Consider the following 16528-nt stretch of genomic DNA (forward strand, 5'->3'; position numbering starts at 1 on the left):
CTTTTCGTTCCTGCAGAAACCTCAGCTTCTTCTGTCCAGTAGAAGCTTCTTTGCACCCGCAGCTGGCATTTCCTGGGCATCTGCCCATCTCCGACTTGCTTGTGACTTTTGGACTTGGTCCCCTTGTTCCACAGGTACCCTAGATTGGAAATCCACAGTTGTTGCATTGTTGGTTTGTGTCTTTCCTGCATTATTCCTCTAACACGACTTCTTTGTCCTTAGGGGAACTTTAGTGCACTTTGCACTCACTTTTCAGGGTCTTGGGGAGGGTTATTTTTCTAACTCTCACTATTTTCTAATAGTCCCAGCGACCCTCTACAAGGTCACATAGGTTTGGGGTCCATTCGTGGTTCGCATTCCACTTTTGGAGTATATGGTTTGTGTTGCCCCATCCCTATGTTTCCCCATTGCATCCTATTGTAACTATACATTGTTTGCACTGTTTTCTAAGACTATACTGCATATTTTTGCTATTGTGTATATATATCTTGTGTATATTTCCTATCCTCTCACTGAGGGTACACTCTAAGATACTTTGGCATATTGTCATAAAAATAAAGTACCTTTATTTTTAGTATAACTGTGTATTGTGTTTTCTTATGATATTGTGCATATGACACTAAGTGGTACAGTAGTAGCTTCACACGTCTCCTAGTTCAGCCTAAGCTGCTCTGCTAAGCTACCATTATCTATCAGCCTAAGCTGCTAGACACCCTATACACTAATAAGGGATAACTGGGCCTGGTGCAAGGTGCAAGTTCCCCTTGGTACTCACTACAAGCCAGTCCAGCCTCCTACATCCAGTACTTGTGAAGCGTTTTCATTGTCTCAATCCAGACAAACCAGGCCCTAGAGCACATCTTGGAGAGGGGAGTACTGTCAATATCAGGACAGTACGCGCTGTACGGGCGACTAGAATGCAAAAACCTAACAATTTCAAGCTAACAATTTATGCACTGTGCTGATATGATGTTGCTTAAACTTTTGCATTGCAGAGTTTAATCTTGAAGACTTATGTTCAGCATGCATATAAATACTGTTCACATGTGATTTACTGCTGCAGGCTTTCAGACTGTGTCAGGGTGTGGTCCCCTTCCAGGGCCTTCTAGAAGCCTTCCCTGCAGCATGCCTGGGTGTGGTTTGTGGGCTGGGCCAAGACTCTATATAAGGGAGCCAGCCCAGCTCCACGTGCTCACTATTCAGAGGTCCCGGTGCAGAGCAGCAGCAACTTCCTGAGCTCCTGTTCCGGTGGCCTACTTTGATCCTCCAGGCCTTGCCCTTTTCACTTAGTGGGTGATCCTTGATCAGGGCGGTAAGACGGAGGTCGGGCTGGCCCCCGATCCCGTTATTGAAGACTTTCGAGTTCTTGGGCCTAGTTTTGCATGATAAACAATTTTACTCTTGTGCGTGTGAATGTGCGCTTGGTTGTTTCATGGCATTTACATGCTGATACTCAAATCGGCAAGACGCACAATTCTTTGCTTGTGTGTTAACTCTTGATATTTATTGTGCGCTACCATTTTATGGCATTTGCAAGGTAGCATTCGAATCGGCAAGACGCGCAATTCTTTTCTCGTGCTTAATTCATGTTATTCATTGTGCGCTACCATTTCTTGGCAGTTACAAGGTAGCATTCGAATCGGCAAGACGCGCAATTCTTTTCTCGTGCTGTAACCCTTGATATTCATTGTGCGCTACCATTCCTTGGCAGTTAGATGGTGGCATTCGAATCGACAAGACGCGCAATTCTTTTTCTCATGCTTCAACCCTTGATGTTCAATGTGCGCTACCATTTCTTGGCAGTTACATGGTGGCATTCGAATCAGCAAGACGTGCGATTAATTTTCTGTGTGTAATTCATGTTATTCATTGTATGCTACCATTCCCTGACATTCATATGGTGACATTTGAATCGGCAAGCCGCACAATTCCTTTTTTTGTGTTTAAAATCACGGTGTTCATTATGCGCTACCATTTTAAGGCATTTACTTGGAGGCTTTCGCATGATTTATTTCTCGAGTCTAATTTGTGTTATTCATGGTGCACAATCATTCTATGGTATTTACAGCCTATGTAAAAAATCTGCAATGTGCACAATTCATATTCCGGCAATTTGAGAGAACAAAAAAGCTAGAGTTCTAGATGTAATGTTATGTGTGCATAATATGTTTCTCAAACACGATTCATATGATGGTTCAGAAATCATTCAGATCCTGATCCTCATGTAAAAGATAATACTTGAATTTGAAAGTTGCATTTAACCTTTCTTGATTCCCTCACAGGTATCCAGTCATCTTGAAGCCTAGTCATTTTAAGTCTATGCTTGGATTGTCCATGTTTTCATAATGATAATGCTTAGAGTCATAGACTAGTGCTGATTAATATGATATAATCATAATATTGTGTGTTTTAACCTTTTTGCTTCCTACAGGTCTCCTTCCCAGCTGTTCCCTTCCTATTCCCCTTTTCCCCGCTTGGACTCTCTTAGACTCTGTGGCAATTCTCATCAGAGTATTGGAGCTGTCTTGTGATGGAAGTGTTGGGAACGTGCACAGGCCCAGAGGATCTGGTGACTGACAGGTTACCACTAAGGTTGTACACAGGGTAGGACTCAGAACTTCCCACAGCAACAGGGAACATTAATGCTACTGTGCAGATTACTCTTACAGATAGTCATCCCACAAGCCACATAGAAAGGAGGCAGCAGAAGTGATTCTGTCTCTGGACTCTTAGGGCACAAACAAGGATTGTACTTACATACACGAGACAAGCCCTTGTGGGTCCAGCTGGAAGCGCAGTGGCAATTCTTGGAAAACAGCAGTAGCAAACTGTCACTGTTAGGCACTAAGGGCCATATGTACAACACATTTTCCCATAGACACAGAATGGGTAAAACCCTTTGCTACATCTGGCCCTAAATACTACATACAGCACTAGACAAAGGATGGGGGCTGGAATTGCCTCCTGGAAACCAGGAGCCAACCCCAGTACAAAGACATGATAACCCAAGAGGAAACAGAAACAGAAGGAACAATCTAAGAAGCAGAGGTAGGAACAGGGAACAGGTTCAGGCTGAAACAAGGCAGGAACAGGACTAGAAAACAGGGAGCAAGCTCTGGCTGGAACAAGCAGGAACAAGACTGGGAAACAGGGAGCTGGAACAAGCAGGAACAGGGCTGGGAAAGAGAGAGCAGGTTTCAGGCTGAAACAAGGCAGGAACAGGGCTGAGAAACAGAGAGCAGGCTCTGGCTGAAACAAACAGGAGCAAGGCTAAGAAACAGGGAGCAGGCTGGCTGGAACAAGCAGGAACAGGGCTGAGAAACAGAAAGCAGGTTCAGGCTGAAGCAGGACTGGAACACAATCCAACAAGGGGTCTGGTACACAAAAAAATCGAACTCCAATGCACAACAAGGAGTTTCCGGAAATGGCAGCTTATAAGCAGTTCCAGGCAGCAGCAAACCCAGGGTGGAGTAACATGGCTGGGCTGCACAGGTGTCTGCAGTTTCAGCCTCTCACAAGTCCTGGAGGAGAGAATCCAGTATAAAGGAACAACCAGACTTTTCCCATAGGAAGCAATGGGCAGAAGATTACATGTCTTACTGACTACCAGGCAGTGCATTATGGGACCTGAAGTCCATGAGAGTGAATGTAGTCCTTCTATAGGATGCCATATCGAAAAGGGTACCAAACAGGAGTCAGAAAAGGACTATGGGTGAGTGTTAATGATAATTATCAGGCTACAGAGAGTCAGTTTACAGCGCCCCCTAGAGATGGGACAGCCGAGTCGTAACAAAGGGAGGAATCCTGCAGCAACGGGCAGTCTGTGGTGGGCTATGGCACAGCTTCTGCTAGATGAGTGGAGCCGCTGTCTTGGACAGCACCAAGTACTGGTTGTGATTGTGAGAAGGTAGCCTCTTTCTAGCCTTGTTACCCCCACTTTTGGCCTGTTTGTGAGTGTATGTCAGGGTGTTTGTCACTGTTTTCACTGTCTCACTGGGATCCTGATAGCCAGGCCCCAGTGCTCATAGTGAAAACACTATGTTTTCAGTATGGTTGTTATGTGTCACTGGGATCCTGCTGGTCAGGACCCCAGTGCTCATAGGTTTGTGGCCTATATGTATGTGTCACTGGGACCCTGTCACACAGGGCCCCAGTGCTCATAGGTGTGCATGTACATGTTCCCTGTGTGGTGCCTAACTGTCTCACTGAGGCTCTGCTAACCAGAACCTCAGTGGTTATGCTCTCTCATTACTTTCAAATTGTCACTAACAGGCTAGTGACCAATTTTACCAATTTACATTGGCTTACTGGAACACCCTTATAATTCCCTAGTATATGGTACTGAGGTACCCAGGGTATTGGGGTTCCAGGAGATCCCTATGGGCTGCAGCATTTCTTTTGCCACCCATAGGGAGCTCTGACAATTCTTACACAGGCCTGCCACTGCAGCCTGAGTGAAATAACGTCCACGTTATTTCACAGCCATTTTTACACTGCACTTAAGTAACTTATAAGTCACCTATATGTCTAACCTTTACCTGGTAAAGGTTGGGTGCAAAGTTACTTAGTGTGAGGGCACCCTGGCACTAGCCAAGGTGCCCCCACATTGTTCAGAGCCAATTCCCTGAACTTTGTGAGTGCGAGGACACCATTACACGCGTGCACTACATATAGGTCACTACCTATATGTAGCTTCACCATGGTAGCTCCGAATATGGCCATGTAACATGTATATGATCATGGAATTGCCCCCTCTATGCCATCCTGGCATTGTTGGTACAATTCCATGATCCCAGTGGTCTGTAGCACAGACCCTGGTACTGCCAAACTGCCCTTCCTGGGGTTTCACTGCAGCTGCTGCTGCTGCCAACCCCTCAGACAGGCAGCTGCCCTCCTGGGGTCCAGCCAGGCCTGGCCCAGGATGGCAGAACAAAGAACTTCCTCTGAGAGAGGGTGTGACACCCTCTCCCTTTGGAAAATGGTGTGAAGGCAGGGGAGGAGTAGCCTCCCCCAGCCTCTGGAAATGCTTTGTTGGGCACAGATGTGCCCAATTCTGCATAAGCCAGTCTACACCGGTTCAGGGACCCCTTAGCCCCTGCTCTGGCGCGAAACTGGACAAAGGAAAGGGGAGTGACCACTCCCCTGACCTGCACCTCCCCTGGGAGGTGTCCAGAGCTCCTCCAGTGTGCTCCAGACCTCTGCCATCTTGGAAACAGAGGTGCTGCTGGCACACTGGACTGCTCTGAGTGGCCAGTGCCACCAGGTGACGTCAGAGACTCCTGCTGATAGGCTCCTTCAGGTGTTAGTAGCCTTTCCTCTCTCCTAGGTAGCCAAACCCTCTTTTCTGGCTATTTAGGGTCTCTGGGGAAACTTTAGATAACGAATGCAAGAGCTCATCCGAGTTCCTCTGCATCTCTCTCTTCACCTTCTGATAAGGAAACGACCGCTGACCGCGCTGGAAGCCTGCAAACCTGCAACATAGTAGCAAATACGACTACTGCAACTCTGTAACGCTGATCCTGCCGCCTTCTCGACTGTTTTCCTGCTTGTGCATGCTGTGGGGGTAGCCTGCCTCCTCTCTGCACCAGAAGCTCCGAAGAAATCTCCCGTGGGTCGACGGAATCTTCCCCCTGCAACCGCAGGCACCAAAAAGCTGCATCACCGGTCCCTTGGGTCTCCTCTCAGCACGACGAGCGAGGTCCCTCGAATCCAGCGACTCTGTCCAAGTGACCCCCACAGTCCAGTGACTCTTCAGCCCAAGTTTGGTGGAGGTAAGTCCTTGCCTCACCTCGCTGGGCTGCATTGCTGGGAACTGCGACTTTGCTGCTACTCCGGCCCCTGTGCACTTCCGGCGGAAATCCTTTGTGCACAGCCAAGCCTGGGTCCACGGCACTCTAACCTGCATTGCACGACTTTCTAAGTTGGTCTCCGGCGACGTGGGACTCCTTTGTGCAACTTCGGCGAGCACCGTTTCACGCATCCTCTTAGTGCCTGTTTCTGGCACTTCTCCGGGTGCTACCTGCTTCAGTGAGAGCTCTTTGTCTTGCTCGACGTCCCCTCTCTCTTCAGGTCCAATTTGCGACCTCCTGGTCCCTCCTGGGCCCCAGCAGCGTCCAAAAATGCCAAACGCACGATTTGCGTGTAGCAAGGCTTGTTGGCGTCCTTCCGGTGGGAAAACACTTCTGCACGACTCTCCAATGCGAGAGGGATCCGTCCACCAAAGGGGAAGTCTCTAGCCCTTTTCGTTCCTGCAGAAACCTCAGCTTCTTCTGTCCAGTCGAAGCTTCTTTGCACCCGCAGCTGGCATTTCCTGGGCATCTGCCCATCTACGACTTGCTTGTGACTTTTGGACTTGGTCCCCTTGTTCCACAGGTACTCTAGATTGGAAATCCACAGTTGTTGCATTGCTGGTTTGTGTCTTTCCTGCATTATTCCTCTAACACGACTTCTTTGTCCTTAGGGGAACTTTAGTGCACTTTGCACTCACTTTTCAGGGTCTTGGGGAGGGTTATTATTCTAACTCTCACTATTTTCTAATAGTCCCAGCGACCCTCTACAAGGTCACATAGGTTTGGGGTCCATTCGTGGTTCGCATTCCACTTTTGGAGTATATGGTTTGTGTTGTCCCTATCCCTATGTTTCCCCATTGCATCCTATTGTAACTATACATTGTTTGCACTGTTTTCTAAGACTATACTGCATATTTTTGCTATTGTGTATATATATCTTGTGTATATTTCCTATCCTCTCACTGAGGGTACACTCTAAGATACTTTGGCATATTGTCATAAAAATAAAGTACCTTTATTTTTAGTATACTGTGTATTGTGTTTTCTTATGATATTGTGCATATGACACTAAGTGGTACTGTAGTAGCTTCACACGTCTCCTAGTTCAGCCTAAGCTGCTCTGCTAAGCTACCATTATCTATCAGCCTAAGCTGCTAGACACCCTATACACTAATAAGGGATAACTGGGCCTGGTGCAAGGTGCAAGTACCTCTTGGTACTCACTACAAGCCAGTCCAGCCTCCTACATTGGTTGTGCAGTGGTGGGATAAGTGCTTGAGACTACTTACCACTCTTGTCATTGTACTTTTCATAAGAGAAAAATATACAAAACAAGGTCAGTGTATATACACATAGCCAAAAAGTTTTGCATTTCCTCTTTTCACTCTTTTCTAAGTGCTGAAAAGTACTCCTAAACTTTCAAAAAGTTCTTAAAAGTTTAAAAAGTTTTTTTTCTGTCTTTCCAAGAAGTTCTGAAAACTTTTGTCTCTTTCTCTATCACTTTAACTCTCTCTAAAAAATGTCTGGCACAGGCCAAAGTGTTGATCTGTCCAAACTTGCATATGACAACCTTAGCTGGAAAAGAGCAAGGAGTCTCTGTATAGAGAGAGGTTTGAGTGTAGGGAAGAATCCTGCCTTGGAACTGTTAATTAACATGCTTAGAGAACAGGATAAGGCCCGAGGTGGCCCATCTGTTGAAAAAGTACCTAATAGTTCCCAATCTGATTCAGGGACTCCCCCAGGAAAAGATTCAGGAAAGAAACTTCCTAGCCTGCCCATTACTAGACAATCTAGCATAGATGGTAATGATGATGAGCCACACCATAGAAATAGTGTTGTCTCACATCATAGCAAAAGCATTTATTCTCACCATACTGGTAGTAATGTTTCTGTAAACCAAGCTGTTAAGTTGGCTTCTGTAAGGGACAGGTCTCCTTCTGTTCATTCCCATCATAGCTCTGTTTCTAGAAATGTCCCTCCCACCAACCCTGATGACAGAATGTTAGAGAGGGAACTCAATAAGTTGAGGGTGGAACAAACCAGACTGAAGCTTAAAAAGCAACAGCTGGATTTGGATAGACAGTCTTTTGAATTAGAGAAGGAAAGACAGAAGTTGGGTTTAGATACCCATGGTGGCAGCAGCAGTATTCCCCATAGTCATCCTGCAAAAGAGCATGATTCCAGGAATCTGCACAAGATAGTTCCCCCTTATAAGGAGGGGGATGACATTAACAAGTGGTTTGCTGCACTTGAGAGGGCCTGTGTTGTACAGGATGTCCCTCAAAGGCAGTGGGCTGCTATCCTATGGCTATCATTTAGTGGAAAAGGTAGGGATAGGCTCCTTACTGTGAAAGAAAGTGATGCCAATAATTTTACAGTTCTTAAGAATGCACTCCTGGATGGTTATGGCTTAACCACTGAACAGTACAGGATAAAGTTCAGAGAGACCAAAAAGGAGTCTTCACAAGACTGGGTTGATTTCATTGACCATTCAGTGAAGGCTTTGGAGGGGTGGTTACATGGCAGTAAAGTTACTGATTATGAAAGCCTGTATAACACAATCCTGAGAGAGCATATACTTAATAATTGTGTGTCTGATTTGTTGCACCAGTTCCTGGTAGACTCTGATCTGACCTCTCCCCAAGAATTGGGAAAGAAGGCAAACAAATGGGTCAGAACAAGGGTGAACAGAAAAGTTCATACAGGGGGTGACAAAGATGGCAATAAGAAGAAAGATGGTGAAAAATCTCAAGATAAGCATGGGGATAAGGGTAAAACCAAAGATCCCACTTCAAATCTTAAACACTCTTCAGAGGGTGGGGATAAAACTAATTCTTCCTCTTCTTCTCAACCCACACACATTAAAAAGCCTTGGTGCTTTGTGTGTAAAAACAGAGGCCATAGGCCAGGGGATAAGTCCTGTCCAGGTAAACCCCCTGAGCCTACCACCACTAATACATCAAGCTCTAGTGCCCCTAGCAGTAGTGGTACTAGTGGTGGGACTGCTGGCAACAGTCAAGCAAAGGGTGTAGTTGGGTTCACTTATGGGTCCATAGTGGAAACTGATGTAATCAGTCCCAAGACAGTTTCTGTCACACCTAGTGGCATTGGCCTTGCCACACTGGCTGCTTGTCCCCTTACAATGGATAAGTACAGGCAGACAGTTTCAATAAATGGTGTTGAGGCCTTGGCCTACAGGGACACAGGTGCCAGTTTCACTTTGGTGACTGAAAACCTAGTGCCTCCTGAACAACACATCATTGGACAACAGTATAAGATTATTGATGTCCATAACTCCACTAAGTTTCTTCCCTTAGCTATAATTCAGTTTAGTTGGGGTGGAGTTACTGGCCCTAAGCAGGTGGTGGTATCACCTAGCTTACCTGTAGACTGTCTCTTAGGTAATGACCTAGAGGCCTCAGGTTGGGCTGATGTAGAGTTTTATGCCCATGCAGCCATGCTGGGCATCCCTGAGGAATTTTTCCCTCTCATTTCAAGTGAAATGAAAAAGCAAAGGAGAGAAGGCCTGAAAACTCAGGATCCCTCTCCATCAACAGGTAAAAAGGGTATCACAGTATCCCCTAACCACCCTACCATTCAGGATACTATTCCTGTGGTGGGAGAAACCTCTCCTGGGGTGGCACCTGTTCCAAGGGAATCATCAGCTGGCAAAGCTGGACTCCCTGAGGTGGAAGTACCTCTCTGTGGGATAACTAACATTGGTGAGAAAAACAGCACCATTTTAGTTAACATGGAGCATCCCTCCAACCCTCCCAGAGAAACTTTAGTGCAGAAACCCTGCACTACCTCACAACACTTAGGACAGCATCCCTGCCCTAGTGTGGAGCTCATAGGACAGCATCCCTGCCCTGCTCCAACTCAAGAGAAACAGCATCCCTGTTCTCTCTTCCAGCCAGATGGACAAAGTTTTTGCCCAGCTATGGCTTTTCTGAGACAGCATCCCTGTCTGGCATTTCCATCACTACAAATAGGTTCAGTGGACAATTCCCACTGCTCTAAACTAAAACTTACTGATAGAAACTCTGAAAATACATCTTCACATTGTGGCTTAGCTAAAAAACTTCAAACAGGGTGGTTTACATCCCCACAGGGAAGTAACCATATAGTGGATGATAAAGGGAGTAACCAGTCTATTGCAGAGCTACTCTCTACTTATCACCACTTAGACAATAAAGTCTCAACTGGCCAAGGTTAGCCTTATTGTCCTTCGTTTGTGGGGGGGTTGTGTGACCAGACCTCTGCCATCTTGGAAACAGAGGTGCTGCTGGCACACTGGACTGCTCTGAGTGGCCAGTGCCACCAGGTGACGTCAGAGACTCCTGCTGATAGGCTCCTTCAGGTGTTAGTAGCCTTTCCTCTCTCCTAGGTAGCCAAACCCTCTTTTCTGGCTATTTAGGGTCTCTGTCTCTGGGGAAACTTTAGATAACGAATGCAAGAGCTCATCCGAGTTCCTCTGCATCTCTCTCTTCACCTTCTGATAAGGAAACGACCGCTGACCGCGCTGGAAGCCTGCAAACCTGCAACATAGTAGCAAAGACGACTACTGCAACTCTGTAACGCTGATCCTGCCGCCTTCTCGACTGTTTTCCTGCTTGTGCATGCTGTGGGGGTAGCCTGCCTCCTCTCTGCACCAGAAGCTCCGAAGAAATCTCCCGTGGGTCGACGGAATCTTCCCCCTGCAACCGCAGGCACCAAAAAGCTGCATCACCGGTCCCTTGGGTCTCCTCTCAGCACGACGAGCGAGGTCCCTCGAATCCAGCGACTCTGTCCAAGTGACCCCCACAGTCCAGTGACTCTTCAGCCCAAGTTTGGTGGAGGTAAGTCCTTGCCTCACCTCGCTGGGCTGCATTGCTGGGAACCGCGACTTTGCTGCTACTCCGGCCCCTGTGCACTTCCGGCGGAAATCCTTTGTGCACAGCCAAGCCTGGGTCCACGGCACTCTAACCTGCATTGCACGACTTTCTAAGTTGGTCTCCGGCGACGTGGGACTCCTTTGTGCAACTTCGGCGTGCAACTTCGGCGAGCACCGTTTCACGCATCCTCGTAGTGCCTGTTTCTGGCACTTCTCCGGGTGCTACCTGCTTCAGTGAGAGCTCTTTGTCTTGCTCGACGTCCCTTCTCTCTTCAGGTCCAATTTGCGACCTCCTGGTCCCTCCTGGGCCCCAGCAGCGTCCAAAAATGCCAAACGCACGATTTGCGTGTAGCAAGGCTTGTTGGCATCCTTCCGGCGGGAAAACACTTCTGCACGACTCTCCAAGGCAAGAGGGATCCGTCCACCAACGGGGAAGTCTGTAGCCCTTTTCGTTCCTGCAGAAACCTCAGCTTCTTCTGTCCAGTCGAAGCTTCTTTGCACCCGCAGCTGGCATTTCCTGGGCATCTGCCCATCTACGACTTGCTTGTGACTTTTGGACTTGGTCCCCTTGTTCCACAGGTACCCTAGATTGGAAATCCACAGTTGTTGCATTGCTGGTTTGTGTCTTTCCTGCATTATTCCTCTAACACGACTTCTTTGTCCTTAGGGGAACTTTAGTGCACTTTGCACTCACTTTTCAGGGTCTTGGGGAGGGTTATTATTCTAACTCTCACTATTTTCTAATAGTCCCAGCGACCCTCTACAAGGTCACATAGGTTTGGGGTCCATTCGTGGTTCGCATTCCACTTTTGGAGTATATGGTTTGTGTTGCCCCTATCCCTATGTTTCCCCATTGCATCCTATTGTAACTATACATTGTTTGCACTGTTTTCTAAGACTATACTGCATATTTTTGCTATTGTGTATATATATCTTGTGTATATTTCCTATCCTCTCACTGAGGGTACACTCTAAGATACTTTGGCATATTGTCATAAAAATAAAGTACCTTTATTTTTAGTATAACTGTGTATTGTGTTTTCTTATGATATTGTGCATATGACACTAAGTGGTACTGTAGTAGCTTCACACGTCTCCTAGTTCAGCCTAAGCTGCTCTGCTAAGCTACCATTATCTATCAGCCTAAGCTGCTAGACACCCTATACACTAATAAGGGATAACTGGGCCTGGTGCAAGGTGCAAGTACCCCTTGGTACTCACTACAAGCCAGTCCAGCCTCCTACATTGGTTGTGCAGTGGTGGGATAAGTGCTTGAGACTACTTACCACTCTTGTCATTGTACTTTTCATAAGAGAAAAATATACAAAACAAGGTCAGTGTATATACACATAGCCAAAAAGTTTTGCATTTCCTCTTTTCACTCTTTTCTAAGTGCTGAAAAGTACTCCTAAACTTTCAAAAAGTTCTTAAAAGTTTAAAAAGTTTTTTTTCTGTCTTTCCAAGAAGTTCTGAAAACTTTTGTCTCTTTCTCTATCACTTTAACTCTCTCTAAAAAATGTCTGGCACAGGCCAAAGTGTTGATCTGTCCAAACTTGCATATGACAACCTTAGCTGGAAAAGAGCAAGGAGTCTCTGTATAGAGAGAGGTTTGAGTGTAGGGAAGAATCCTGCCTTGGAACTGTTAATTAACATGCTTAGAGAACAGGATAAGGCCAGAGGTGGCCCATCTGTTGAAAAAGTACCTAATAGTTCCCAATCTGATTCAGGGACTCCCCCAGGAAAAGATTCAGGAAAGAAACTTCCTAGCCTGCCCATTACTAGACAATCTAGCATAGATGGTAATGATGATGAGCCACACCATAGAAATAGTGTTGTCTCACATCATAGCAAAAGCATTTATTCTCACCATACTGGTAGTAATGTTTCTGTAAACCAAGCTGTTAAGTTGGCTTCTGTAAGGGACAGGTCTCCTTCTGTTCATTCCCATCATAGCTCTGTTTCTAGAAATGTCCCTCCCACCAACCCTGATGACAGAATGTTAGAGAGGGAACTCAATAAGTTGAGGGTGGAACAAACCAGACTGAAGCTTAAAAAGCAACAGCTGGATTTGGATAGACAGTCTTTTGAATTAGAGAAGGAAAGACAGAAGTTGGGTTTAGATACCCATGGTGGCAGCAGCAGTATTCCCAATAGTCATCCTGCAAAAGAGCATGATTCCAGGAATCTGCACAAGATAGTTCCCCCTTATAAGGAGGGGGATGACATTAACAAGTGGTTTGCTGCACTTGAGAGGGCCTGTGTTGTACAGGATGTCCCTCAAAGGCAGTGGGCTGCTATCCTATGGCTATCATTTAGTGGAAAAGGTAGGGATAGGCTCCTTACTGTGAAAGAAAGTGATGCCAATAATTTTACAGTTCTTAAGAATGCACTCCTGGATGGTTATGGCTTAACCACTGAACAGTACAGGATAAAGTTCAGAGAGACCAAAAAGGAGTCTTCACAAGACTGGGTTGATTTCATTGACCATTCAGTGAAGGCTTTGGAGGGGTGGTTACATGGCAGTAAAGTTACTGATTATGAAAGCCTGTATAACACAATCCTGAGAGAGCATATACTTAATAATTGTGTGTCTGATTTGTTGCACCAGTACCTGGTAGACTCTGATCTGACCTCTCCTCAAGAATTGGGAAAGAAGGCAGACAAATGGGTCAGAACAAGGGTGAACAGAAAAGTTCATACAGGGGGTGACAAAGATGGCAATAAGAAGAAAGATGGTGAAAAATCTCAAGATAAGCATGGGGATAAGGGTAAAACCAAAGATCCCACTTCAAATCTTAAACACTCTTCAGAGGGTGGGGATAAAACTAATTCTTCCTCTTCTTCTCAACCTGCACACATTAAAAAGCCTTGGTGCTTTGTGTGTAAAAACAGAGGCCATAGGCCAGGGGATAAGTCCTGTCCAGGTAAACCCCCTGAGCCTACCACCACTAATACATCAAGCTCTAGTGCCCCTAGCAGTAGTGGTACTAGTGGTGGGACTGCTGGCAACAGTCAAGCAAAGGGTGTAGTTGGGTTCACTTATGGGTCCATAGTGGAAACTGATGTAATCAGTCCCAAGACAGTTTCTGTCACACCTAGTGGCATTGGCCTTGCCACACTGGCTGCTTGTCCCCTTACAATGGATAAGTACAGGCAGACAGTTTCAATAAATGGTGTTGAGGCCTTGGCCTACAGGGACACAGGTGCCAGTTTCACTTTGGTGACTGAAAACCTAGTGCCTCCTGAACAACACATCATTGGACAACAGTATAAGATTATTGATGTCCATAACTCCACTAAGTTTCTTCCCTTAGCTATAATTCAGTTTAGTTGGGGTGGAGTTACTGGCCCTAAGCAGGTGGTGGTATCACCTAGCTTACCTGTAGACTGTCTCTTAGGTAATGACCTAGAGGCCTCAGGTTGGGCTGATGTAGAGTTTTATGCCCATGCAGCCATGCTGGGCATCCCTGAGGAATTGTTCCCTCTCATTTCAAGTGAAATGAAAAAGCAAAGGAGAGAAGGCCTGAAAACTCAGGATCCCTCTCCATCAACAGGTAAAAAGGGTATCACAGTATCCCCTAACCACCCTACCATTCAGGATACTATTCCTGTGGTGGGAGAAACCTCTCCTGGGGTGGCACCTGTTCCAAGGGAATCATCAGCTGGCAAACCTGGACTCCCTGAGGTGGAAGTACCTCTCTGTGGGATAACTAACATTGGTGAGAAAAACAGCACCATTTTAGTTAACATGGAGCATCCCTCCCACCCTCCCAGAGAAACTTTAGTGCAGAAACCCTGCACTACCTCACAACACTTAGGACAGCATCCCTGCCCTAGTGTGGAGCTCATAGGACAGCATCCCTGCCCTGCTCCAACTCAAGAGAAACAGCATCCCTGTTCTCTCTTCCAGCCAGATGGACAAAGTTTTTGCCCAGCTATGGCTTTTCTGAGACAGCATCCCTGTCTGGCATTTCCATCACTACAAATAGGTTCAGTGGACAATTCCCACTGCTCTAAACTAAAACTTACTGATAGAAACTCTGAAAATACATCTTCACATTGTGGCTTAGCTAAAAAACTTCAAACAGGGTGGTTTACATCCCCACAGGGAAGTAACCATATAGTGGATGATAAAGGGAGTAACCAGTCTATTGCAGAGCTACTCTCTACTTATCACCACTTAGACAATAAAGTCTCAACTGGCCAAGGTTAGCCTTATTGTCCTTCGTTTGTGGGGGGGTTGTGTGACCAGACCTCTGCCATCTTGGAAACAGAGGTGCTGCTGGCACACTGAACTGCTCTGAGTGGCCAGTGCCACCAGGTGACGTCAGAGACTCCTGCTGATAGGCTCCTTCAGGTGTTAGTAGCCTTTCCTCTCTCCTAGGTAGCCAAACCCTCTTTTCTGGCTATTTAGGGTCTCTGTCTCTGGGGAAACTTTAGATAACGAATGCAAGAGCTCATCCGAGTTCCTCTGCATCTCTCTCTTCACCTTCTGATAAGGAAACGACCGCTGACCGCGCTGGAAGCCTGCAAACCTGCAACATAGTAGCAAAGACGACTACTGCAACTCTGTAACGCTGATCCTGCCACCTTCTCGACTGTTTTCCTGCTTGTGCATGCTGTGGGGGTAGCCTGCCTCCTCTCTGCACCAGAAGCTCCGAAGAAATCTCCCGTGGGTCGACGGAATCTTCCCCCTGCAACCGCAGGCACCAAAAAGCTGCATCACCGGTCCCTTGGGTCTCCTCTCAGCACGACGAGCGAGGTCCCTCGAATCCAGCGACTCTGTCCAAGTGACCCCCACAGTCCAGTGACTCTTCAGCCCAAGTTTGGTGGAGGTAAGTCCTTGCCTCACCTCGCTGGGCTGCATTGCTGGGAACCGCGACTTTGCTGCTACTCCGGCCCCTGTGCACTTCCGGCGGAAATCCTTTGTGCACAGCCAAGCCTGGGTCCACGGCACTCTAACCTGCATTGCACGACTTTCTAAGTTGGTCTCCGGCGACGTGGGACTCCTTTGTGCAACTTCGGCGTGCAACTTCGGCGAGCACCGTTTCACGCATCCTCGTAGTGCCTGTTTCTGGCACTTCTCCGGGTGCTACCTGCTTCAGTGAGAGCTCTTTGTCTTGCTCGACGTCCCCTCTCTCTTCAGGTCCAATTTGCGACCTCCTGGTCCCTCCTGGGCCCCAGCAGCGTCCAAAAATGCCAAACGCACGATTTGCGTGTAGCAAGGCTTGTTGGCATCCTTCCGGCGGGAAAACACTTCTGCACGACTCTCCAAGGCGAGAGGGATCAGTCCACCAACGGGGAAGTCTCTAGCCCTTTTCGTTCCTGCAGAAACCTCAGCTTCTTCTGTCCAGTCGAAGCTTCTTTGCACCCGCAGCTGGCATTTCCTGGGCATCTGCCCATCTACGACTTGCTTGTGACTTTTGGACTTGGTCCCCTTGTTCCACAGGTACCCTAGATTGGAAATCCACAGTTGTTGCATTGCTGGTTTGTGTCTTTCCTGCATTATTCCTCTAACACGACTTCTTTGTCCTTAGGGGAACTTTAGTGCACTTTGCACTCACTTTTCAGGGTCTTGGGGAGGGTTATTATTCTAACTCTCACTATTTTCTAATAGTCCCAGCGACCCTCTACAAGGTCACATAGGTTTGGGGTCCATTCGTGGTTCGCATTCCACTTTTGGAGTATATGGTTTGTGTTGCCCCTATCCCTATGTTTCCCCATTGCATCCTATTGTAACTATACATTGTTTGCACTGTTTTCTAAGACTATACTGCATATTTTTGCTATTGTGTATATATATCTTGTGTATATTTCCTATCCTCTCACTGAGGGTACACTCTAAGATACTTTGGCATATTGTCAT

Source organism: Pleurodeles waltl, chromosome 7 (genome assembly GCF_031143425.1).
Source record: "Pleurodeles waltl isolate 20211129_DDA chromosome 7, aPleWal1.hap1.20221129, whole genome shotgun sequence".
Lineage (NCBI taxonomy): Eukaryota > Metazoa > Chordata > Amphibia > Caudata > Salamandridae > Pleurodeles > Pleurodeles waltl.